The sequence below is a fragment of the Peromyscus leucopus genome, chromosome 14, assembly GCF_004664715.2.
Source record: "Peromyscus leucopus breed LL Stock chromosome 14, UCI_PerLeu_2.1, whole genome shotgun sequence".
Classification (NCBI taxonomy): domain Eukaryota; kingdom Metazoa; phylum Chordata; class Mammalia; order Rodentia; family Cricetidae; genus Peromyscus; species Peromyscus leucopus.
In genome coordinates this window covers 76573222-76597632 of record NC_051075.1, presented here as the reverse complement: position 1 = coordinate 76597632, position 24411 = coordinate 76573222, and the positions used below count along the sequence as shown (strand labels likewise).

General features: G+C 37.8%; 1 long non-coding RNA gene and 1 other non-coding gene across 51 annotated transcripts in view; both read right to left on the bottom strand.

Moving 5' to 3' along the window:
• The window catches only part of LOC114684504, a 137813-nt gene that overhangs the window by 61638 nt on the left and 51764 nt on the right, over nucleotides 1-24411 (bottom strand). For 42 of the 50 annotated variants that reach the window (XR_005092841.1, XR_005092828.1, XR_005092806.1 and 39 more), the window contains 5 exons: nucleotides 21861-21922; nucleotides 19836-19906; nucleotides 17763-17868; nucleotides 9736-11120; nucleotides 7081-7164 (listed from right to left, as the gene is read on the bottom strand). This is a non-coding gene — a long non-coding RNA (uncharacterized LOC114684504). Of the gene's footprint in view, nucleotides 1-7080; nucleotides 7165-9735; nucleotides 11121-17762; nucleotides 17869-19835; nucleotides 19907-21559; nucleotides 21923-24411 lie in introns of all 50 variants that reach the window. The other 8 variants (XR_005092833.1, XR_005092848.1, XR_005092820.1 and 5 more) reach the window with 7 other exon arrangements.
• On the bottom strand, nucleotides 13940-14010 carry LOC114683767. The gene has a single exon (XR_003733200.1). It is a non-coding gene; the product is annotated as a small nucleolar RNA SNORD113/SNORD114 family (small nucleolar RNA).

Here is a 24411-nt window from a genome sequence, read left to right as displayed (position 1 = left end):
TTACATGGGCATCTATGTAAAGGAGAGCGCTGTGATTTTGCTAGATTTGTATACAGAGACTAAGGTACTCAGGAAACAGGGCCAAGACTGTATGCTCTCCTCAGTCTCGAGAGATACCGTATTTACTATTAAAAATTCAGATTTCTGCAAATTAATTATGTATTTACGCTTACTATCCGCGTCGTATTATTGTTTATTGTACAAAAATCACTTTGTGAAGTGTTAATAGTAGTAAAAGAGTCATTCGTCAGCTATCATCTCCAAGGTTTTTTAATTTTGATCAGATGCTCCCAAACAATATGATAGGCTACAAAGACCCACCAGCTGTTGATCCGTCGACGTTCTTGTCTGATAGCTAGAGATGTTATCATCTCTGTGGATTCAGGATTAATCCAAGTGAAACTTCTGTATCCAGCGTGTTTCAGGTGTCTGGTGTGTCGTGAAATGCGATTGTGGTGCTCCCTAAGCTTTATATGGTCTACCATTTCTTCTCAACCATGGTGTAGCTGTGTCTGAAAAGATGAATGACAACTGCCAAACAGACAGAAAGGAAAGAGTTAGCTGCACTATTGCAATGACATATGCGATAATTATATTCGCTTTTCATTAATTGTAAATATCATGTGGAAGCTGAGGTCAGCGATGCCAAGGTGCTTTGCGTTCTTGATACGCCGATCACGGGCTACATAATGAGAATTTGCCTATGTTGGTCAAAAAGTGAATCCACCAAATACCAAAATGAGTGCATGAGATTTGAACACTTATATTTCCTTGCAAAAAACTTGTATAAGAAGAAAGAAAGAAAGAAAAGAAGAACATGAAGAGTGATGTGATAGAAGCTGAGCAGGACATGCAAGTTGGAAGTGGACAAGGGGAAAAGTAGAGAAAATACAAAACTGTCAAAGTAGCCTAAGAAAGAAATGAGTAAAATACAGAATGAAAGAACACGCACGAAACGAGAAGGATGCAGAGGAAATGAAGGGTAGATGGAGAGGAAGGAAGGAAGGAAGGAAGAGTAATGGGATAGAATAGCAGAAAATGATAGAATCTATATAACATAACAATTGAGTAAATCTTAGGCACGCAAGATAAGAGAAAAAACCCAAATATCCTGACATAAGTCGGACTACACTGAACAAAGGTTATGACAGAACTGGGAGGGATGTGATAAGCTGTACTTTTAGAGGCTAGGTTATGAAGCTAGAGTAGTGAATGAGACACACTTACGAGTTGGCTAACAAAATCAGTCTTCTGTGCCGATTTTAAGTCTTCCAGGAGTAATTCAGTCTGTATACATCATTGTTTCAATACACTAGTGATGTAGTCACAAATTCTCATCTTTCATTATTAAAAGCAAAACAATAAAAAATGAACAAACCTGCCAGGCCAATTTTACACCAAACCATCGAGAGCTGTTAGTGTGTGTTAAGCAAGATTCTCGAGTTTGTCGTGATTTTTAGCAAAGCTAAGGTCCTTTTCCAAGATAGAAAGTGACCTCTCTTCAATTTTTTCCGCCCACATAAGTTCTCTAAAAGGTCTATTCTGTTGTTGTGGTTATGTTTCGGTATAAATTTCTACTTATCCAGTAGAGGATTGATATATCAGCTTCTTTCCTTTAAATTTATTCACAGTGAGTACAGGTAAGGACCAGTCTACAGCATTCGATCCTGACGTGTGTGTCTCGTGGGAGTGCCTCAGCTCAGTGGTGTCTGTGAGAATTCTCATTGGCAAGAGTCCTTTGTAGGATATCAGTTGCAACTGTAATCTAATAGAACGGCCAGAGATGGCGCAGGAATAGCACTGTGTATTTCTGACTCTACTCTAGTATTGTTTTTCTTAGGCCCGCTCCTAGTGTGAAATCTGATTATTATCTAACGCTGCTCATCGCCTGCACATCTTGAGGCTAGGAACGAATTTACTGCCATGTCTGCTATGTCAGATGAAAATTAAATAGAAGCACTATTCTAAGATAAAGTTTCATTGAGATTTCGTGTCGTAAGTGATTCATAGTACTAGGGTCTTAACACTGTTAATGGATTTAGTTCAGAGTAAAGTCGTGTGAAAGCTGAAAATAATTACTCGAAAGTCAGAATGCTAGTGCCTGAGAACACATCAGTAAGGTCAGCACCTGTATTAATAGAGAGCAACAATATCGCATTGACGCTTGGATCAGTAATTGAGTAGTTTCTGGGGTGTATCGCATCAAATACTTTTGATTAAACAGTAACTGAAGTCTATAACGGGAACACACAAATAGTATGGTGCTCGAGGTTGGCGGCCCTGCGTGTTGTAGCACGTCTTGGATTAAGATTATGCTCTCAGGCCAGGGTGACATCTGTGCTTGTGGAATCTTCGTGATGTTGTCTATGCGATAGGTTAGTGTATGTGGTAATATTGTGAGGAGCATGAAGTGAGCATTGATTATCTGATCCATTCCCCGTTTGACATTGTGGTTCCTTCAGGGAAAATTCTAACATCCCAGACACTGTGGGAAGCGAGGCCCATCTTGTGTAGATGTAGACATTTTAGTAATCGCGCTTTTAATCCAAGTTTTGCTCGACTCTTTCGGGATTTCCCTATCTCCTGGGTTTATACTCTCTAAAGTAAGCGAAATCTTCCATTGTCTAAAGCTCTTTTTTGTGCGTCATGGATAAAGCGACTCTGTGGCTCTTACACTCGCAACCGACAGTTCATACTGGGGATTGGGCGCTCAGAGGTGTCACATAGTGTAATTTCTTGCGGCAGTGGCTCCTTCACGAGACAAGGTGTGTAGATACGCTGATGCTGGAGGTGTATACACTAGGCCAGGAGGCAGCATGTACGTATGTATACATGAATTCTTCTTATTGAAAAGTAATTTAGGGAGATAAAGGTAGTGAATACAATAAGGAATATGAAGGCATGCGAGTAAGCTAAGCGCTCAACACCTACGAGGGGAACATGTAGTTCACTTTAAGGCGCTTCTCTACCCTGCGCAGTTATAACTCTATGGGCGTAATATCTAAACCTGACTGCCAGGAACAAGGTGGAGAGAGAAAAAAAAGATGTGATGGTAGTGATCCTAGGAAGATGGTCGGGACTAACAGCACGGGCTGCCAAAGTGTTTGGGTGTGTGAAAGCTAGTTGTATCGAGATTTATTATGTATTCGATGAACTATTTGTTGAGAGGTATATTTGCTGTTGATATAAAATATGAAACTGTACAGCGGGGATCCATCCATTCCTGCTTTTGAAGAGGTTTCAGATAATATAAACTATAGTATAGTCGCTGATATGGACTTTTTATCTGTGTGATAGTTCTTTGATGTCTTGGTCATTCACTAATGTGAGGTATAGTAAAACACCAGTTAGGGAACAGCCTCATTCGTAAATCGGTAAATTCCATAATACTGGACATTGCTAATATACTGAGGTTCTAAGTTTCTTGTAAGCTATGTGCGCGATATAGGGCGAAGAGAAAGAAGCATGTATATGTGAGGCTATGAGGAATTTAATTTTTACTGTAGATCATTTGGGAGGGGTTCTGCCAGAGATTGGTCATATAGTGGAGGATTAGTTATGCATTTTCAGTATGATTTTTTTTAGTTCGCTGGAGAAGGTACGTTATATTGAGATTAGTAGAAGTGCGGATTTTTTGTCTAAACATTAGTCTACACAACACACACATTTCTCCACTCAGATACATGATGCTCTTATTGGTTTTAGAACACTGATGGTGCCCAAATAGTGTTCAGGAAGATTTTGGGTCTTGGGCTTTCATTTAAAATAATAATTATGAATTTAGCGAAATTTTCTTCTAGTTTAAATATTACTATATGAAAAGAGAGAATATGTGGTCATTTCACTTCTGTTTTTCATTTTTCAGGTGTTGCATAATACGTTATTGTTGCTGTTTTTTTCTTCTTTTGCTGTGATTATTTTGTACTTTTTACTGATAACACTTAGGCTATATATTTGAGGATAGAGGGTACTGGACAAGTGAACAATATATATCGTGTTTATGTTGCTGAAATTGATGTGTTGATTCACTCGATACAGAATCATTATAGGTGAGTAGACTAAATTTTTAAGGACGGCGAAAATTTACCACATGAGGATGCATTCTATTATATTCCTTTCACCAACAGGGCTGAACTGTCATCAGTTAGGTATTTACGATTCTTTATTCATACTCTTGCATATGTATATAGTATCTTCTATCTAAAAGAATATTGTTTCTTCTTGTGTATTATGCTGTGAAAGTTGCCAGTAGCCTGTATATGCTGGAAAACGTGTGCAGGAAATGCACGGTGTGGTAGAACAACAGATAGTGGGGCATGGGGCTTGAAGAAAGGTAAGAATGTAAATAATAGCTTGGAGGAATATCTATAAGGCATATAGAAAACTCATTTTGGTTTTGTTATATAGAGGGTAATAAGTATACAGTGTAATAGAAGAACTTTAATATAGTAATCTGGTGAGGGTTGGTAAGGTGGACATTTTGGTGAAACAGAGGTGGGAAGAGTTATGTGATGTGTAGCTCTCTGACGTATATGTGTGGTGCAAGAGTTGTGGTTTAGAGTTAATATTTGAGACAATTAACCAAACTAATTAATATTATTTGAGGATAATGTAATTATGTTTACATGTCATAAGAGATATCTAGGGTAAGACAAAATTAAACTAAGATTTAATCATTATACTTTGCTTGTAGAGGCTATTGGTTGAGCTTCGATAGGTAGAGAAATGATTCTGAAGATCTAGAGTAGTTTTGCTAACAAAATGCACGCTAACTCACAGAACGAATGTTCATGGAAAAATTATGAATAATTCTCACCAATCATATATGGCCAGTGAAGCCGATGTTGCTCTAATTGCAACTCCAGTGGCACAGTGAAATGACTTGGCTTACACTCTCCTTCTGTGAATTGTATTCATAGTATGAAATTTGGCGCATGAGTAGTGTAAATATCTAGATATGTATAATAAGACTTAGCTGAAAATTTTGCTAAAAGAAACTTGTATAATAGCAACATAAAGAAAAATGAGAGACAAGCTAATTAATATAATTCTCATGATGATTGTTACTCTTGTATTCTGACACATCAAATTGTAATCTCATCATGATAGAGATATTTATAATAGACTTATAAAGCTACTTAATTTGAATTGAACGGAAAGGAGCTATGGTTCGGTCGAGCATTCCATTGAACTGATGTTAACTTGATTATTTGGTATCCGCTCATGTAGTTGCTATTTGGAGAGGCAGCGTAAATAGCGATATGTAAGGTTATTGCTTCTAGTTACTTGAGTGTAAGCAAGAAATGCATTATGATGTGATTTGCAAAATGGATAATGGTTTGAATAATATGTCTATATCTTGATAATGACAGTGTCTCATAGCTATGTGTTGTGACAAAGTAATACCTGTTGAACAACTTATGGTATGTGTAATTTAATGATCTACTATTTATCTGTCCACCATTAGAGCTGATTTTTAACAAAAGTGATCTCTGTCTTCATTTGTCATATTGTGACCCTTGCACTAAGTTTGGGTAATATATGGACACAGCTCATGCTTTGATTCTAAGTTTTTTCAACTTTCATTTGTTTTCGATATCCCTTAAAATAAGAATGAAGGAAGGGAGCTCACACTCAGATGATATTATCATTGAAAGGATATGTTATGATTTTATCTGAGGAGTTTGCTACTCTACATATGTTCAAAAAGATTTAATTGCTGAAACAAAGACTATTAGAGATGTGAAAACTCCAAATAATTCTTTTAATATTATATCTAAATTGTGGGAGAGGTAGGTGCTGATGATTTTATTGTCCAAAATGGTGGACAAAGATAATCTGGATTGGTTAGCTATTATGGTGAGTTTTCGAGTTATTTGGTTCGTGCTTTCTCTGTGGTGTAGTATGTGTGGTAATTGTATGATATTTTCAGGGGGTCCTTGTGGGCTATCTACAGTAAGATCTGTAATCTAAGTCAACGCACAATTTCTAAGATTAAAGTACCACTGTGGGATCTAGGCTAGAGCATCCTAGACTTATGTTGGTATTACTCATATAATGGATATGGATGAAAGAGCCCGTAAGTCATTACAATCTGTACAAACCTAAGGTACTTGGTAATTTGAAATTGTATTGTAAAACTTTCTGAATATTTAGTGATATCTTAGATGTCTAATATGGTGACCTATCTATTTATATGATGTACTCCATTTATCATTCATATTATTATTTATACTAATTATTGGCTGTCAGTATATTAAGGGTAGGTGAAATACAAGTCGTGTGACAAATAAACTCCCTAAGTAAATGACACAAAAGTCGTAAGATTTAGGAAGTAACAATAGTCCTGTAAGCTCTCTCACACCATGCAGGGTGCGACACCAGCTTCTCCCGGTCTTTACCTGTATACATCATGCTATAAGCACCTCCCTGGTAATCAACTCTATGTATTATGCACCTCAAAGGTCTTGTGAATTCATGTATGTGCACAACTTCTAGATGGAATGAATGGAAAGCTAGGTGTTTTTTGCTCTGATGCTGAAAAGTACATATACTGAGCACATTTCTAATTCCAGTAATTGACTACTACAGGTATCTTAATATTTAATCGGGGGTAATATCATTATGGTGATTTCGGGTCGACGCTGCAATTCAACGCAGATTACTGTTCTTCTTCTATTTCTCACTTGTCGCATGTGAATCTGAGAATGCAAATAACTCCATTAGGCTCTGATAGTTATGGTAGTGTTCACGATCTAATATGATCCGATAGAACCTTTACAAATTTTAATTATGTAAGAAACATTAGCAAGAACAAGAAAGCTAACTAATTCACTATCTTCTTCCTGAAAAGTTTGGCTGTGCCATGAACAAGGATGGAGAGTAAAAATTCCCAATTAAGATGGTATTGTGTCTTGCTACCAGTTAAGTCAAACTCTCCATAAATGTGAGCTATGGCCATTGTAGCACCAGCTTATTTTCATGATGTGAACATTTTTTGTAGAGGGGAGACTCATAGTGGCATTGCTTAAGGGTCTACCTAGGCAAGACGTGATCACGTGATTATTGATTCCCACTTACATTGTGTCTTCCCTCCTTTTGCAGAGGTAAACAGGCAAGGTCTTCCCAGAAGGTAATAATGAAGCCATAGCAGCCGCACTCATTCTGAGGAGTAAAAGGCAAACATTCAAATGAATTAGTGTCATTTAGCTCCTGAGGAGAAACACAGTTGGGGCTGATCAATTAGCCATCAATGTTGGTGTGCGTTCCGGTCAGAACACTTGGGAAGGCAGCCGTCCTTTATATTTATTACCTAATGGGATTTAGAAGCGAGAACAGCACTTTATATTTATGAACCCGCATAACTTCTTATTTTAAATAATGTAATAAACACCACCGAACCCAGGAGTATTAAGAAAGAAGAAAAATAACTCTAATTATTAGGAACATCTGGTGTGTTTGTCACCAACATAACATAAGAGCAAAGTTGTCCTTTCAGTTGGACGTTGTGCAAAATTGGAGATGAGAAATTTACCATATGGTATAACCTCTGTGATGGTCCAAGCTTAATTTTCCTGGGTAAATGTGCACTCATGTAAGCAGATGCACATGCATGCAGGCTAGTGTTTTTGTTCGTGTGTGTGTGTGTGTGTGTGTGTGTGTGTGTGTGTGTGTGTAAGATCAGAGGATCAGAGGACAACCTTTGGAGCTGGTCTGGAGCTGGTCAGCGAGCAAGCCCTAGAGATCCACCTGCCTCACCTCCCTGGCACGGGGGTCACCACTACACGCCATCACACATCTGCTGCTGCCTCGCCAGCACTGGGAATGCCCGTACACACCATCTCACTCAACCTTTTTTAATTTACATGAGCTCTGGGGGTGGACATCAGGTCCTCACGATTTCAAGGTGAACACCTGACTGACTGAGCTACCTCGCCAGCACCTCTTTACTTCACTCACACTAACTGATGTGCTTACTTTCTCACGGGGATAACTTTTCTAGCAGAATTTTAACGCTCACAGCCATCAAATCAACTCTGGAGCACTAACAAGGTAAATTCCTGAATGCACGGCTGGAAAGGGCCACAAGATCTCTGCCTTCCTGTGGATTTCAGAAGTGGATGGTGTAAAGTTCCCAATGGCGAAAAGTTTTCCACTGGTGCATAATTGCTGAATTAAAAAAAAATACTGGTTGAGATACAAAATTAGGAATGTGTATCTTCTTAATTACAATATGATAGCTGTGCATCCAACCAAACTCAACCTGTCCCCTGAGTGTTTCCTATGTCACTACTCAAGAGAAGCAAACTTACTTGATTTAGTGTGTGTTTATTTCAATCAAAATAACTAGATTTTATCAATGATGGTCTGTGTGATGTCTCACTGTTGCTCCACGTGTACCTGTTCTCCCTTGAGTCAGTTATAAAAATGTAGCTTCTTTTCCTTCACACGGGGCAACACAGCTCAACGTGCCTCCTCTTTCAATCATCAAATCTCATGACCTCTAAGACTGCTAGGCATCTAAACTGAGAATCTCAAGATAAATAACAACCCACACTGCATCAAATGCTTTAAAAAAGTACATGTATACCATTGACTTCTCTTCATTTTTTGTTTTAATTAATTTGTTCATTTAGAGAGAGAAAGAAAGTGTGTGGGGGGGCATATATGTAGAGGTCAGAGGAAAACTTGTAGGAGTCTGTTCTCCATATGCATTTCAGGGAAAAATTCAATCATTGGGCGTGGTCGCAAATGCCTTTACATTGTAGAGCCACCCCATTCGCCCTATTTTGCTTGTTTATTTTGTTTTGTTGCTTTATTTAGTGTTTGTTTGTTTTGTTTTTTCGGGAGAATGTAACCTTGCCTGGCCTTAAGCTCCTGATGCCCCAGCCTCAAATCCCTAAGTGTTAGAATGGTAGGCATGTGCCATCTTGCCCAGTCTTAGCTTTCTTATTTTTCATTCATTGATATATTCTTTATTCATGGCTAGTTTTATTACAGGAATGTGGGTTGTGCCACGAATCCACAAAGATCGGGCTTTGGGGACTCGTCTCTACAGGCTGCAGACACCACTTTGCAATAGTCCTCAGATTTCATAAGGGTTTAATCACTGTCCTCGTTCAGAAACCCCATGCTCTTCATCATTGGCCCATGCTGGGTGTTTGCTTTATTTATTAACTGACGGATTCATAATTAACAAAACAGAGTCCCCAAAACAAGATCTTTGGGTTGGGGCTCTTTTCTCATTGAGATATTTAGATCATACTCCATCAATAGGGTGGTCTAAGGTACACTACAGAATGTTCAACATCTTTGATTCAGATCAAATCCGTATGTAGTTTTTGTGTGGTCCTCATTTATTTAATTCATACATATGTCAAAGATGGCATCATGAAACATAATGAAGCTAATATACTCCACTTCTGAAACACTGGTAGGCTCACATCTCAGGCCATCCAAGGAACTACTGGAGGGCATCCTGAGCTCAACCACAACACCACAAGTAATGCTAGAGGTCTTGTGAGAAAGGTGAATATTCTCTCCTTTGAAAGTCATTTCTGTGGCACCAATTTGGATTAAAAATTATTTTTTGAATCTCATTGAATTCCCGTGAGGGGTCCATACTTGGGGAGTGTTACCTGCTTTAGATATGTGAGTATTACTCCTTTGTAAATCAATCAGCTAGCATCAATAAACAAAAGACTCCCAACAGAGACCATGAACTATGGGTCTTACCTTTATTCTCAACTATGCTCCTTACTCAGGACAATGATTCCGTATTAAATAATTAAATCAGGGCTCCTACATTCACCACAGGAGGGAAAAGAAGAATTAGAATAGACTTAGAATTTCACGGGTCAAGCAGAATTACATAATAATGAACTCTAGATTTAATATCAAACTTGGGATTTTAAATATGGTAAACATGTAAGTCCACTATCTTGCCTGAGAATAAATTCTACAACAATTAGAAACATTTATTAATCAGGGGGGTATTGAACAAATTGTTAGCTGATGCATTTTCCCTTTTCTTAATGAACAGTACCCACCCAAGCAACTCTCTTAACTACAGCTACTAACATGCTCAATATGAAAGAGGGTTACAGATCCCTCCTGATTTGTTTCCAATTAACAAGTGTTCTTGCTTTTCAGCAAGCAATAGCATTAATTATCCTTGGCTTATTATATTATTTGTTGGACAAATAGGTGTGTCTTTCTTATGTATCATGTCTTATATTATGTATCTAATTCCTACTTATATAGCAATTCTCTTCAAATAACAAGCTTCATATCATTGAATAACAAAATCCAGAGGGGAAAGTTGACAGAATTTTTCCAACTTCTGCTCACAGACAATTTCTACACAAAACCTTGTCTATCTCTCACTGAGTAATGGACCTCAGAGTTACCCTCAGGCTTTCCCTGAGCTGCTGCTTCACATGCCTCTACCAGCAGGCGTCATAAGATGCAGGCATGGCGTCCTACTCTCCAGTAACACTTTCTTAAGTTGATGTGATCGTTCATGGACGTCTGAGTAACCAGTAGTTTTGTTTTGTTTTGTAGAGAAAATAGCCTGTATTGTTTATCTCTGAGAGCATCTAGTTGGAACATGTGGATTAATCAGCAGACTGGTTTCTTGTCAAGCCCTATCTCACGATGGGCGTCTGTCTCTCAAAGCTGGTTGAAACCTACATAAAGGCACAAACTTGACGGGACTGACATCTGCTATCCTCTACTGTACTTCTGCTATGAGGAGTTCACAGTAAGCTGTTTGCTAGGGAAGGGCTCTATGAAGCAGCCATATCTGATGCTTTATAGGGCAGTCAAATGTGTAGAATGTCTATCATCTCTTTAGGAATGGTCCTTAGTTGAGTTGAATTGAATTAGGCATAATTTTTTTGTTGGTGTTCATGAGATATTTCACTTGCAAGCCCATGATTGGCACTCCTCAATTCAGATCTTATTTAAAAATTTAATGTACTAAGATTGTTTAGCTGGCGACTGTAAAGGAGGCCCACACAATCCCAGTACATCAACATGGATGTTTGCTTACCTGGGGCTTCATGCTCTGAGTTTGGATGCACGGAGGTGGTCATCATGACTAGAACATGATAAAATCTCTGACCCAGTGGGGAGAAAAAGTTGGGGTCACAGTTCTCACGTGATAATATTTATTCCTAATTAGCACCATGCTGACATTAAAAAGATAAATTGAGGCCTAAAATCATCCCTTCATTTTGAGCACATAAAAATCTGCAATGTAATAGCCCTGGCCTATAAAAAAATATGTTGATTTGCCTATAACCACTGCCCTCAGTAATGGCAACCTTGGTTATTTTTCCATTTTGGCAGCCTGGAATTGTTAAGCCAAATAGATCCTTTCCTTCAAAAAGAAAGAAAGAAAAAAAGAAAACCAATAAAAATGACAGTTTGGGCTTAACATTCTTATCATTGGTCTCTGCTCATCTGGCAATTATGTGGGCATTTAACAATTTTTTTACACTGATGAACTGATCTGAAAAATAAAATAATAGGGGGAAAAAGGTATGGGAAAGAAACATTTAAAGAAACAGCTGGCTGGCAAGCAACATCACCCAGTTCTTCCTAGGGCCTTCTTATTATGCCACTCCCCCAGAAGTGGACTTTAGCACTTCCAAATTAATTAATCTTATTTCTCTTCCTCATTTCATCACATACTCCTGTAATTGATCCATCCATGGCTCTCCTTTATTTTTTTTCATTCACTTACATATTTTATTCCTTTATTCATGTATTGATTTACTTACAAAAATATAAATTGAACTAAAGGATCTTTGCGGGGATGTTAAGAGATGGGGTTTCTCTGTGTAGCTCTGACTGTCCTGGAACTTACTTTGTAGACCAGGCTGGACTCGAACTCACAAAGATTCACCTGCCTCTGCCTTCCGTTGATTGTCCTGGGATTAAAGGCATGAGCCACCAATACCCAGCTTGAACTAAAGAATCTTAATAGACCAAAAAAAAAATCTGATTCTTCTTAAAATCCTTTCCCATAAAAACAGTAGTTGTTTTATCTTCCCAGTGCAGTGGCCCTTGAGACTTTGGAGTTTAATAAAATTCCTCCTGACATGCTTCAAGATCACTGGTCTAGGTTTGAACACTTTTTTCATTCATTTAAACAATCATTTGCTCGCTCACAAACAACAACAAAATCAACAGATAATAAGTCCCAACGATAACAAGCACGATATTGTTAACATAAAAACCTATGGCTTCCTCTTTCCACAGTCAATGTCACAGGGATGGTTAGCCTTTGTGAAACTCAGCAATCCTGTGCTCATTAGCTCAACACTGGCTCCTATTTACTGAACTTTCTGCTATTTTAACTACAGTCCAATAAACAAGCGTGAATTCAGCATCCACTATCTCGTTAATGATGGAGAACAATGCCATCAGTTTCTTAGGACTCAGTGTTCCTGTGTGAAGGGCTACCAATCAGATTTAATAAATTTATGTTGGAATTGATTGGTTCAAATGTATTCACAATAGTACATAAATTCTGCAATCTCATAAGGAGGCCACAAACATATGTCTTTTATCCTTGTTCATTTAAATATTTATGCATTTAAATATTTGCCTAGTTGTATTATAATTTGCTTACAGTGAAACAACAAAGACTTATGAAACTATATAGCTAAAGAACAAATTTGAAATTTTCCAAACTTCTAATAACATTTACTAAATAAGTGTCTATTCTTTACACATATTTATTTGGTGTGTGTGTGTGTGTGTGTGTGTGTTTGTTTGTCCTTTTCTGTGTGTATGTGTGTGTCTATGTGTCTGTGCATGTGTGTCTTTGTCTATGTGTGTCTCTTTGTCATGTATGTCTTTGTATGTGTCTCTTTGTCATGTGTGTCTTTGTCTATGTGTGTCATGTGTGTCCTTGTGTTTGTGTGTGTGTGTCTTTGTGTGCATGTTTGTGTGTATGTGTATTTGTCTGTGGTTGTGTCTTTGTGTGTGTCTGTGTGTCTTTGTCTGTGTGTGTGTCTTTGTCTGTGTGTTTTTCTGTGTGTGTGTGTTTGTCCTTGTCTGTGTGTACGTGCATGTCTATGTGTCTGTGCATGTGTGTCTTTGTCTATGTGTGTGTCTCTTTGTCATGTGTGTCTTTGTATGTGTCTCTATGTCATGTGTGTCTTTGTTTATGTGTGTCATGTGTCTTTGTCTGTGGTGTCTTTATGTGTGTGTGTCTGTGTGTGTCTGTGTGTGTGTCTTTATCTGTGTGTGTCTTTGTGCGTGTGTTTGTGTGTGCTTGTCTTTGTGTGTATGTGTCTTTGCGTGTGTGTCTTTGTCTATGTGTTTGTGTGTCTTTGTGTGTGTGTCTTTTCTGTATGTGTGTATGTGTCTTTGTGTGTGTCTTTGTCTGTGTGTATGTCTTTGTCTATGTGTTTGTGTATCTTTGTGTGTGTGTGTATCTTTGTGTGGTTCTTTGTCATGTGTCTTTGTGTGTGTATGTTTTTGTGTATGTGTGTCTCTGTGTGTGTATGTCTTTGTCATATGTGTTTTGTGTGTGTCTTCGTCATGTGTTTTTGAATGTTTGTGTGTCTTTGTCTATCTATGTGTGTCTTAACCTCTGTGTGTTTCTTTGTATGTGTGTGTCTTCGTCTGTGTGTCTTTGTGTGTGTGTCTTTGTGTGTGTGTGTCTTTGTGTGTGTATGTCTTTCTGTGTGTCTTTGTGTATATATTTTTGTCAGTGTGTGTGTGTGTGTGTGTGTGTGTGTGTCTTAGTCCGTGTGTGTATGCACATGCCAAAGCACACATGGGGAGATTGGAAGACAACCTCGGGAACAGTTGTCTCCTTCCACCATGTGGGTTCAGGGGATGGAACTCAGGTGCCCGGGCTTGGCAACATGAGCCTTAACCCACTGAACCATCTCAACAGCCTCTCATGAAGTCTCTCATGATGGACCTCAGAGTTACAGGGTTAATCAAAATCATTGATTCAGACACCCCAGATTTCTCATCATCGGTCGGCGCTTGGTTGTCTTTGTTTAGTCATTTAGTAGTCATTGCTACTAATGACATCAATGACCATGAAATGTGAGGCTGAAAAGAAGCTCCTGACATTGTGCTGAGACACACATGATAGCTCGATTTCTATAGGACTGAGACACTCTTATGGCAGTTATGAAGACATGTGATAACTCAGCTCCCTCACTTCATGTCAAATGCACTTGTGAACTTTCCTTGCTCTTCTTTATTAAATTTATCTGAATTTTAAGAACAGACAATGTGGCCAAGATGGCGGCCAGTAGAGTCCACACCTTGTGGCACACAGTCTTGTGTTACTATTCACATCTTGGATCATGGCTGTCTATGTGACCAGTAGAACACTATGGAAGTGGTGGTTTGTGCCTTAGGGAGATACGTTATATGATACAGTAAGGTTCTACCTAATTCTGTCCTGTACTGATTGCTCTTGGGAAATTAGCTGTCATGTTCTAAGGATGCCCATAGAGGAAATCTTCATGTGGAGAGGAAGCGTGGTCCCCATCAGCAGCCAGCCATGGACATGAGTCCTGCAAGCAGATCTCACACACACACACACACACACACACACACACACACACACACACACACACACACACAGCCAAGCAACTAATTTGCCTGACACCTCACTATAAATTGGTAAGACTCCACACAGAAACCCCTGACCTCATGGAAACTGTGAGAAATAATATGTATTCATGCTTTGAGCCATGAAGTCACTGGGTGAGGTACTCCACAGCTAGAGATCTCCACAACCATGACAGAGCATGCTATTTCTGACTTGCTTGATATCACAAGTGTTTCAACTTTGGAATATTTCACCTTTGATTTCTTCAACTTTTGGAATATTTCCACACACAATAAAATATCTTAAAAATATTACCTCAAAATAAATAAAGTTCATTTGTCCCCTAGTCAACTTATACATACATGTGACCAGAGGAAGTTTTTACAATATTTCAGTGTACCTGCATTTTGACTGTAACCATGATAAAGACAAATGTGGAATCTTCCACATGTACCAAAAGTCAATGCTCAGAAAGTTTCAGAAATAAAAAGACTCTCTGATGTTTCAGATTAGGGAAGCTAACCCTGTACAACCATGAACCGTGTTCCAGTCATGGCGAGGACATTAGCGCAGACTTCTTCCCTCATTCGGCACACTCCCACCTCAATGAGTTATTGGCCCAGACATTTATCATTGATTGAGTGGGTAATGACACAAAACAAATCTTAAGACTGAAACATTCTGAGAATTAATAAAAGACCTCCAGGATTAACAGACTTGGGTTGTACTGAATCATATTAACCACAAACTCTGGTCGACTCTCTCTGTTGGTTCTATAAGCATTCTTTTATTTTATTCATAGACAAGCATCTCTGTTCTTCAGAAATAAACCTGTTATCTATAGAATAAAGATGATGAATCCGTCAGCTAATGTGTGAGGAGGGGGCCTTTTGGATCACTGTTTCAGGGTAGACCCTTGGCAATGCACTATGAGGTCCCCTGAAAAGGACAAATGAGGTTAAGGTGTGCGTGGGTAGCAGCACACAGACAGTCTTAATGGTTGCATTTATTTCTCTTGTGCTGGGTGGTGAATTTTAGTTTCTGTTGTATTAAAAATTAAATAGTACATAAGTCAATACATAAGAAGTAGAGTTATTTGGGAGTCAATAATGAGAATGTAATAGGAACCAAGTTTGGATTAGTCACCCAATCCCTTATGAATCAGTCTATTAAAAGATTTAAGCCTGTGGGTTCCATTCTTTGTAGAGTGTGTGTTGTACTTCACAGAGCAAAAACACTTTCCATTCTTCATAGAGTGTGTTGTACTTCACAGACTGAGAATACCATGGTTGATGTAATTGTTCAGTAAAGACGGAGAAGCTGGTTCCCACCTGCATGGTTAAGGGGCTTAGGGACTATTGTACTTCTAAATTTCATATCTTTGGCATAGGGAGTTTATTGTTAACGTATGTCAAAGGCATAAATGACCAACATATAAATAAAATAAGAGAATGTACTATAGTGCCAAGCACAGAAATGAACTAAAATTTGCAGTTAATACAATTCAATCCAACTTAGGTCAGTTAAAGATGGAGGGCTCTTATTAATCATTAATGAGTCTAAATTAATCAGATCTCTGAGCTGGCAAGATGACTAGTGGGTAGAAGCACTTGCTGAGAAAGCCACAAGGCCTGAATTCTATTACCACATACCACCATGAAAGTGAACCAACTTCCAAATAGCTATCCTCAGACATCCAAACCTGCACCATGGCATATACACACCTACCCCACAACAATAATAAAATTAAAAATTTTAATTCATAGTTTTGTTTCACAAAACTTGCTTGTAACTGCCCCCAGGTCTACATCCTTCAAGTAATCAACTGAGGTGTGAGCTCCTTCCTTCATTCTATTTTAAGGGATAATCGAAACAAATGAAAGTTGAAACACTAGATCAAAGCATGAGCTGTGTCCATAGACACGGTGGTCACAGATACAATGGACAAGGTCCTTTGTAAGAGATTAGCCTTTGGTGGACAGAATTAGATCAGTAATTACCATGTGCACAGAACTGTTCCATGCTTAGCCTTCTTTCAGTTAGACAATTATTCAAACAATCATTTTCATACTCATAATTTATTTCTTGTCTAAATAAAGCCAATGGACAGCCTCTCCAACAAAATCCAAATATCAATACCATGGTTCATGGCTCAGGACATGTCCTTCAGGGAAATATTCAAAAAGACTTAATCTATGTATATTTCTGAGGTTCATTGTGTCAGAAAGTAACAATAATAAATAATAATACTTGTTTCTTTTCTTTTGTTCTTTTTCTTTTTCTTGCAAAATTGGCTATCTTTATTCATTCTTGTACCCACCCCATTATAATACAATTCACAGAAGGGAGGAGTGAAGGCCAAGGTCATTCACTGTGGCCAGCTGGTGCAAGAGGCACACCTCACTGCAGAAATGAGGGAAATTTTCTTTTTCTGACATTTCTCTGAGTTGCAATTTTGTCAGAACTCTGATTCACACATCTCAGAAAGCTCACTGCTCTATATATCTATTGATACATTTTCTCCCTGTGCTCATGGCTTTATTCATTAATGTGCTCATATATGTGTGTGTGTGTATGCAAAATTAATAAATCAAAAGTCCCAAGAGCAGCATCACTGAATAATCTATCACTCTGTCAAGTGCCCATTCCCCACATAATTAATATATCTGGTCACTGTATACTTTTTCCACATTTCAGCCAATGAGTGTTCTTATTTCCTTTAATCTCTGTATTTAACTTGGGTCCATGTCTGCCCACTTTTGGTCTTAAAGATAGTATCATGAATAAAGATGGTATCATGAATACACAATTAGAATAAACAGATAATTTTGTTCATTGTCCAGTACCCTCTATCCTCAAAATATTAATAGCCTAAGTGTTATCAGTAAAAAAGTACATAAATGAATCACAGCAAAAAAAGAAAAAAATAGAATATTAAGCAACCCTGAAAATGAATGAAATGCCACTTATCTTCTTTTATTGGATTTTACTGGTGCTAAATCATATTAATTAAAAAAACCCAGCCTGAGCACATTCCCATCAATGCATACCACTGGCCTTTGTTGGGTTTATATATGAATTATATCCATTTATTACTTTGGAAAAATGCAAGCAACACCCATAAGCCAACCTCCGAACCCAAGAACATAAAATTCAAGCTATTACTCACATAAATCTCTTCTTTCCTTACCCACAGAGGTAAAAACCTAGACCTTTGGCATTCCAGGATGATTCAGTTGGAGGGGGTGTATCCACTTGGTGAAGTCAAGCACAAACTTTCAAAAGAAAGAAAAATCCTACAGTTAGATGTACTTGTCTCACAAACAATGGGGTTCAGGACAGTTTCATATGTGTATATCAAATATTCTATCAGTAGTTCTGTTTCTATGACCTACACTCATCCCCACCACCTCCTGCTGTTGGTCCCTTCCTAGACCCTTCTATTTTTTTTCTTTAGATTCCATGGCCAGCATTATAGACAACATTCTCTCTGTTGACCTATACTTGCTCCTATTCCATTGCATACTTAGAAAATTATTTATGTATCTATCTGTTCTCCTTAGTACACCAACATCTAGCTACCTCCTACCACTCCCAGAAATGTCCATAGGGACACCTCGACACACCTATGAATGTGTGTCTGTGTGGCTAGGAGTCCTACATGCCCCAGAAGTGCAGCAGTTTTTATTAGGATAACATAAGGGAACCAGCATTAAAAATTTCTAACAGCTGCTGCTTCACATTGTGATTTCCTAACTGACCCATGGGTAACAATCTATATTTTCCTCACAAATTCCCACTATCCTGACTCCAAAGCCACCGGGATCCAAGAGCCAGATGTCACCCTGGCCTGCATTTCTATCAGGAACTCTACCCCCACCGCAGACCTGCCAACTATGTGTGTTTCTAATAGACTTCAGTTTACTGTTTAATCAAAAGTATTGATGCGTACACCCCAGAACTACTCATTACTGATCCACGCTCAATGCATTTTCCTCATTTATTTATCTGCACATTACTGATTGTTTCTGCATAATTTATTGATTTTTTTCATTCAGAGTTTCTCTGATTAAAAATCTTAGTGCCCATGAATCACAGAAATCCAAAAACAAAATCTTTCACTGACATAGCACGCGATTTCCAGGCTCAGGTTCACAGAGCAGGTAAATAAGATAAAGGCCTGAACATATAGATTAATCAATCACATTGCTTCCTGCCACTCTGCTGTTCAAGATTCATTCAACTGATTCCTAAAGGCAGTGGGCCAATGAGTATACCTCAGACTCCATGACTAGAGACCCACAGACAACACTCAGGATCTTGCTAGGGTCTTCCTGCACAATATTTAAAAACTTATATCAGATCCTCTACTGATAAGTAAAATTTCCGCAAACATAACACAACAACAGAATAGAATTTTAGGACTATGTGGATGAAAGCCTTATCTTGAAAGACCTGGGCTGTGCTAAAAATCACTAAATCTCAGTCCCCACTAACAGCTGATGCCTGGCAGGTTTGTTCATTTTTATTGTTTTGCTTTTATAATTGAAAGATAAAATTGTGCACATTAAGTGTGCACATGATGTTTTCAAGGACTTAAACACCACAGAATGACTAATTCTAGCTAGCTAATGTCTTCATTACCTGATTGTCACATCTGTGCTAAAAACACTTCCCATCCCTCCAATCATGTCATCCTTTTTGGTGTTGTTCCCTTTGGGATATTTTTTTTTTTATTTCGTCATTATTTTTTTGTTTTGGTTTTTGTTTTTTCTTTCTCTTTCTTCCTTCCTTCCTTCCTTCCTTCCTTCCTTCCTTCCTTCCTTCCTTCCTTCCTTCCTTTCTTTCTTTCTTTCTTTCTTTCTTTCTTTCTTTCTTGGTTTTTGTTTTTTCTTTCCCTTCCTTCCTTCCTTCCTTCCTTTCTTTCTTTCTTTCTTTCTTTCTTTCTTTCTTTCTTTCTTTCTTTCTTTCATTTTTTGCTTTATTTTCTTTCATGGAGCTATTTGGTTTGGGATTTGGACCTTTTTTTAAAATAGAATATCTCATTATGTAGCCCAGGATGGCATCAAACTCAAAGCAATGCTCCTGCCTCAGTCTCCCAGGTGTTAGAATGATAAGCGTAAGCTATCATGCCTGGCTAAACTTTTCTTTCCTGTCTGTTGGCAGTTGTCATTCATCCTTTGGATGTGATCTCATGGATGGCACAATCACTCGACACACCAAGAACCCCAACACCACTTACATGAGTCCCTTGATTCCTGGCCCACAGTGTCTCAGGTTCAGACAGGCACCATCAGCGGTACATCATGGAATCTGCAGAATTAAAACCTTTAGTAAGCTGCAATAATCTTTATCTAAACAATTACAAAGGTTTTTGAAGCAATTAACATGTCTGATATAAATTTTGGAGAATCTGAATTTTAAAAAATACAGGTTTTAGGAAATTGAGGGAGCAATACAGTCTTGGGCCCTGTTCCTGATACCTTAGTCTCTGTATATCAAATCTAGCAAAATCACAGCTTTTACATATGCCCATGATTAGCCAAGAATGGCTCTTATCTTATTTATTATTGATATAATTTATAACTCCCTTATACTCAGATGCTAGCCTATAATGTATATATATGTATGTATGCTTGTATGTATTATATATAATGCATAAAATATATATGTGGGTGTTTATGGGTATAATATAATATGAAGAACGAAGAACAAGACTGAATAATAAGAAAGATAAAGCGCATACTAATGAGTTCATATAAGTCCTTTGAATACTCTCTCAATAGCTAACACAGGTTCAATTCAAAGTCAGTCCTGAAAGGGGCAGTGTCCACATATGATTCCATGAGGGGTTGTTACCTTCCTGGGAGATCTGAATTGGAAATTACATTACATTCTTTGGATATTAGTGTAGGCCGTAGCTCTTTGTAACTATAAGTAAATTTAGAGTGTTTTCTGCTTTTAACATGCATTTTAGATGTATGTTTAAAATAATCATAATGTTGAAATTGTTGAGAATTCTGATTCATTGCCCCTGAATCTCAAAGAATAACATGCCAGGAAATTGAAAACAAACAAAAGTGCTTTTTCCACTCTGTGTCACAATTCTAAAAATGTATCATTGTGACTGAGTAAATATTGTAACAAATAAGTAAACAAACCTGATCAATCTACACGCTTATTCAAGAATTCATAGCTACATTGAGAATTTTAGATGCAGATCACATTTCAGTTAAAACACTGACGACCCAACTGTTCAGTGTGACTACAGCCACTCTACTGGAAAGTGCATGCCTATAGAATAACACCCCCAAAATATGAAATATTTATTTATTGATGACTGATTTTTTATATGATGAACCAATATCTTTCTCTCCCCTTTCCTTTCCCCTCTTCCTCTCCTCTCTCTCTGTCTCTCTCTCTGTCTCTCTGTCTCTGTCTCTGTCTCTCTCTCTCTCTCTCTCTCTCTCTCTCTCTCTCTCTATATATATATATATATATATATATATATATATATATATATATATATATATATCCAGGCAGGATAGCCTTGAACACACATTACAACTGCCTCAGTTTCTTGCTTGTTATTACTGGTATCACCACACTGGGATCACTACACTGGTGTTACTGTGCTAACATTCTTTTTCTTTATATTCGTTTTTAGAAAATGTCTTTCTTTAGAGCCCATGATAACCTCAAACTTGTGGGCAATTCCCTGCCTTAGCTTCAAACGTGCTAGGATTATAGGCATGAGCTGCTGTGCCTGGCTTTCAAACACATTCCTGATAATACAGGGATTCCATATTCATCCCTAGCCCATCTTTATCTGCCTTTCCCTTAATTTGTCTAGAATTCACAGTTGATACAACAAGCTATTATGGACTTTATCAATGGATTAAATCAAAAGTGGTATAAAAGTAGTGTGAACTATTAAAATGTTAATGACAAAAAATGTGGTCTTACTATGTGTTAATAGAGTTGTGTTGAAGTGGATTGAGATCTTTCATTTTTGAATTACACTTCTGTTGATCTGAACTAATCAAAAATCATCATATTATCATCTTTGTGCCACAGGTAGACTCCAGCATAATTGTGTGGAGCTGGGAATGAAACACAGGACCTGACTTATGATAGGAAAGTATTCTCAGACTGAGCTACATTCTGAGCATTTTAGTATTCACTAATCATTAGTTGAAGCCATTTGATAATATAAGAATACACTCAAAACAACCACTTAGCATGCCACTATTAAACTTGACAATACCTTTATGGTTCTTGCCCATTAAGATATATAAATCTTCAATATTAGAGACAGGCTCACATAGACTATAGGGTATGAAATCAAGGAAATGTTGAAAAGTTAATAAAAGAAATAAATACATAAATCAGTCATTTTTACCAGTAAAATGAAGCTGTACAGAACTATATTAATTATAATACTTCTTGGTAGCACATTCAATTATTAGCCTACAATTAATATTCATTTATTTAAATTATATATTCATGCATTCACTTTTAGCATTATTAAAACTCCCAAGAGCCAAACACCTAATACAACTAATGGAAAAGCCATTAGCCATGTAGGGTTACTTAAATCTAAATTAATAAAAAAAATAACCAAAAAGGAAACCTTTACACTTCATATTCACATTTCAAGTGTTCAAGATTGTTTTGAGGCTAAAGACCACCACATCAGATGGAAGCCATCACAAGACAGTGTCTTCGCTGTGCAAAGATCCATGGGAAAAATGAGGATCTACTATTTATCTCTAAAACAGTGTGGACCTTTTCCTAATGAGCTTAACAGCTCCAGAGCTTGACTCACAACACCATCATCTCCAGCTCACATTGAGTCTCTTTCATTTGATTTGATCATTCCTGTCTTTTTAAAGATATATTTTGTCTTTGATTATCTATTGTGTGTGTATCTGTGTGTATGTGAGTGTGATGTATGTGCAGGTTCGTTTGGAGGCCAGAAAAGGGGTTCTGGTCCCCTGGAACTACAGTTACAAGTGATTGTGAGCTGCCTGACATGGGTGCTGCGATCTGAACAGGAAGCTCTCCTAACCACTGAGCTACCTCTCTAGCCCTGAGACTTGTTCATTCTAACGAAATGCGAGCAGCGAGTAAGCTCCGTCAATGCGAGCACCATCCCCGACTACTTACATGGCAGCGTCTTTCATCTCCTTCTGTTCACTCCTAGCTCAAAGAATAAACAGCCTGGAACTTTATTTATGGTAAAACATCTAAACAAATCATGTAATGTACACAATAAAACCCCCAAGAGCTGGTTAGAGAAGGGAACACGCAGGCTGTTGTCATGGGGGTGAGGAGCACATTATTGAATTAAAACCCTTTTGTACTTGGACCATTCTCATCACCAATCCACATTTTGGGCTTTCAATTCTATTATGCATTTATGTAGTTATTTATTTTTGGTACTAAAATTAACATCCAACACACCATCCTGTTTGTGTGGTTATAAGCATATCGGCTAATTCCTTAATCAACATATTTTCAAGGACCTTTGATGTACATAATTTGAATCATAAATTCCAGGGTAGTAAGTGTTTTATCTTTCTTTAATTTGGTCTTGAGGTCTCTGTCAAGAGAGAATCTATGAAGTCTAGCCCTGCCAGGATGGGATTTACAGTGTGCCTTATTCTAGTCCTCTCCTAGTTTAAGGGCTGATTTATTTCTCATTTATTTGATTACTTATCTATGAATTCCCTTGAACAACTCTCTAACTAAAGATTTTAAAACATGAAGACAGGGCCTGTAGAGGAGGCTCAGAGGAAAGAGCATTTGTTACTCTTGCAGAGGACCTGGATTCAGTTTCCAGCACCCATATGGTGGTTCACAAACATCAGTAGCTCCATTTTGGGGATCAGACACTCTCTACTGACTTCCATGGGCACCATGCATGCATGTGGTATAAAAACATAGATGCGCCGGGCGGTGGTGGCGCACGCCTTTAATCCCAGCACTCAGGAGGCAGAGCCAGGCAGAGCTCTGTGAGTTTGAGGCCAGCCTGGACTACCAAGTGAGTCCCAGGAAAGGCGCAAAGCTACACAGAGAAACCCTGTCTGGAAAAAAAAAACCAAAAAAAAAAAAAAAAAAAAAAAATAGATGCAAGCAAAACACTCATGCATATAAAATAAATTTTAAAACTGTTTAAATATGAAGACATCAACTCTCACTTGCATTTTATGTATCTTTTGTCTCCAAATAAAAGTTTCTCACAAATACTACATTATTAAATAAACTACAATGTACCCATTCTATGTAATGGACAACAGTTAATGGAAACATATAGCTCAGGTCAATTTTCAGATAAATACTTGTGTGGAATTAATTAATAAGCTCAGTAGTTATACACTATTAGCCTCATTGTCCTGTGGTTGGACCACTCCAGCTTTTGTTTTCACATTTTAAAAGGATCATTAAATAACATATGTGAATCATACCTAACAACTAAAAACTATCAATTGCATCCTTCCAAATGCAGAGTGCCATCATATATGAATTAGACATTTCATAAACAGGCACGTGTCTAGGCACAGCATACAAGTGAACAGTTGACAGAGCTGAGGCAATATTGCTCTGATGCCTCTCAAACTGGGGGAATTGTGGGATTATAATCTCAGGTCATGGTGTCTTCTGTGCATTATCCCATTTGTTTTGTGCTAGAAGTGTATCCGTTTTTTTAAATAGATTCATAACCATACATGAACGTGTAGCACATAACATATGAAATGCATATGGCATGTGTGTGTACCTATGCATATTCACCCTTCCTGTGTAATATATGTGCT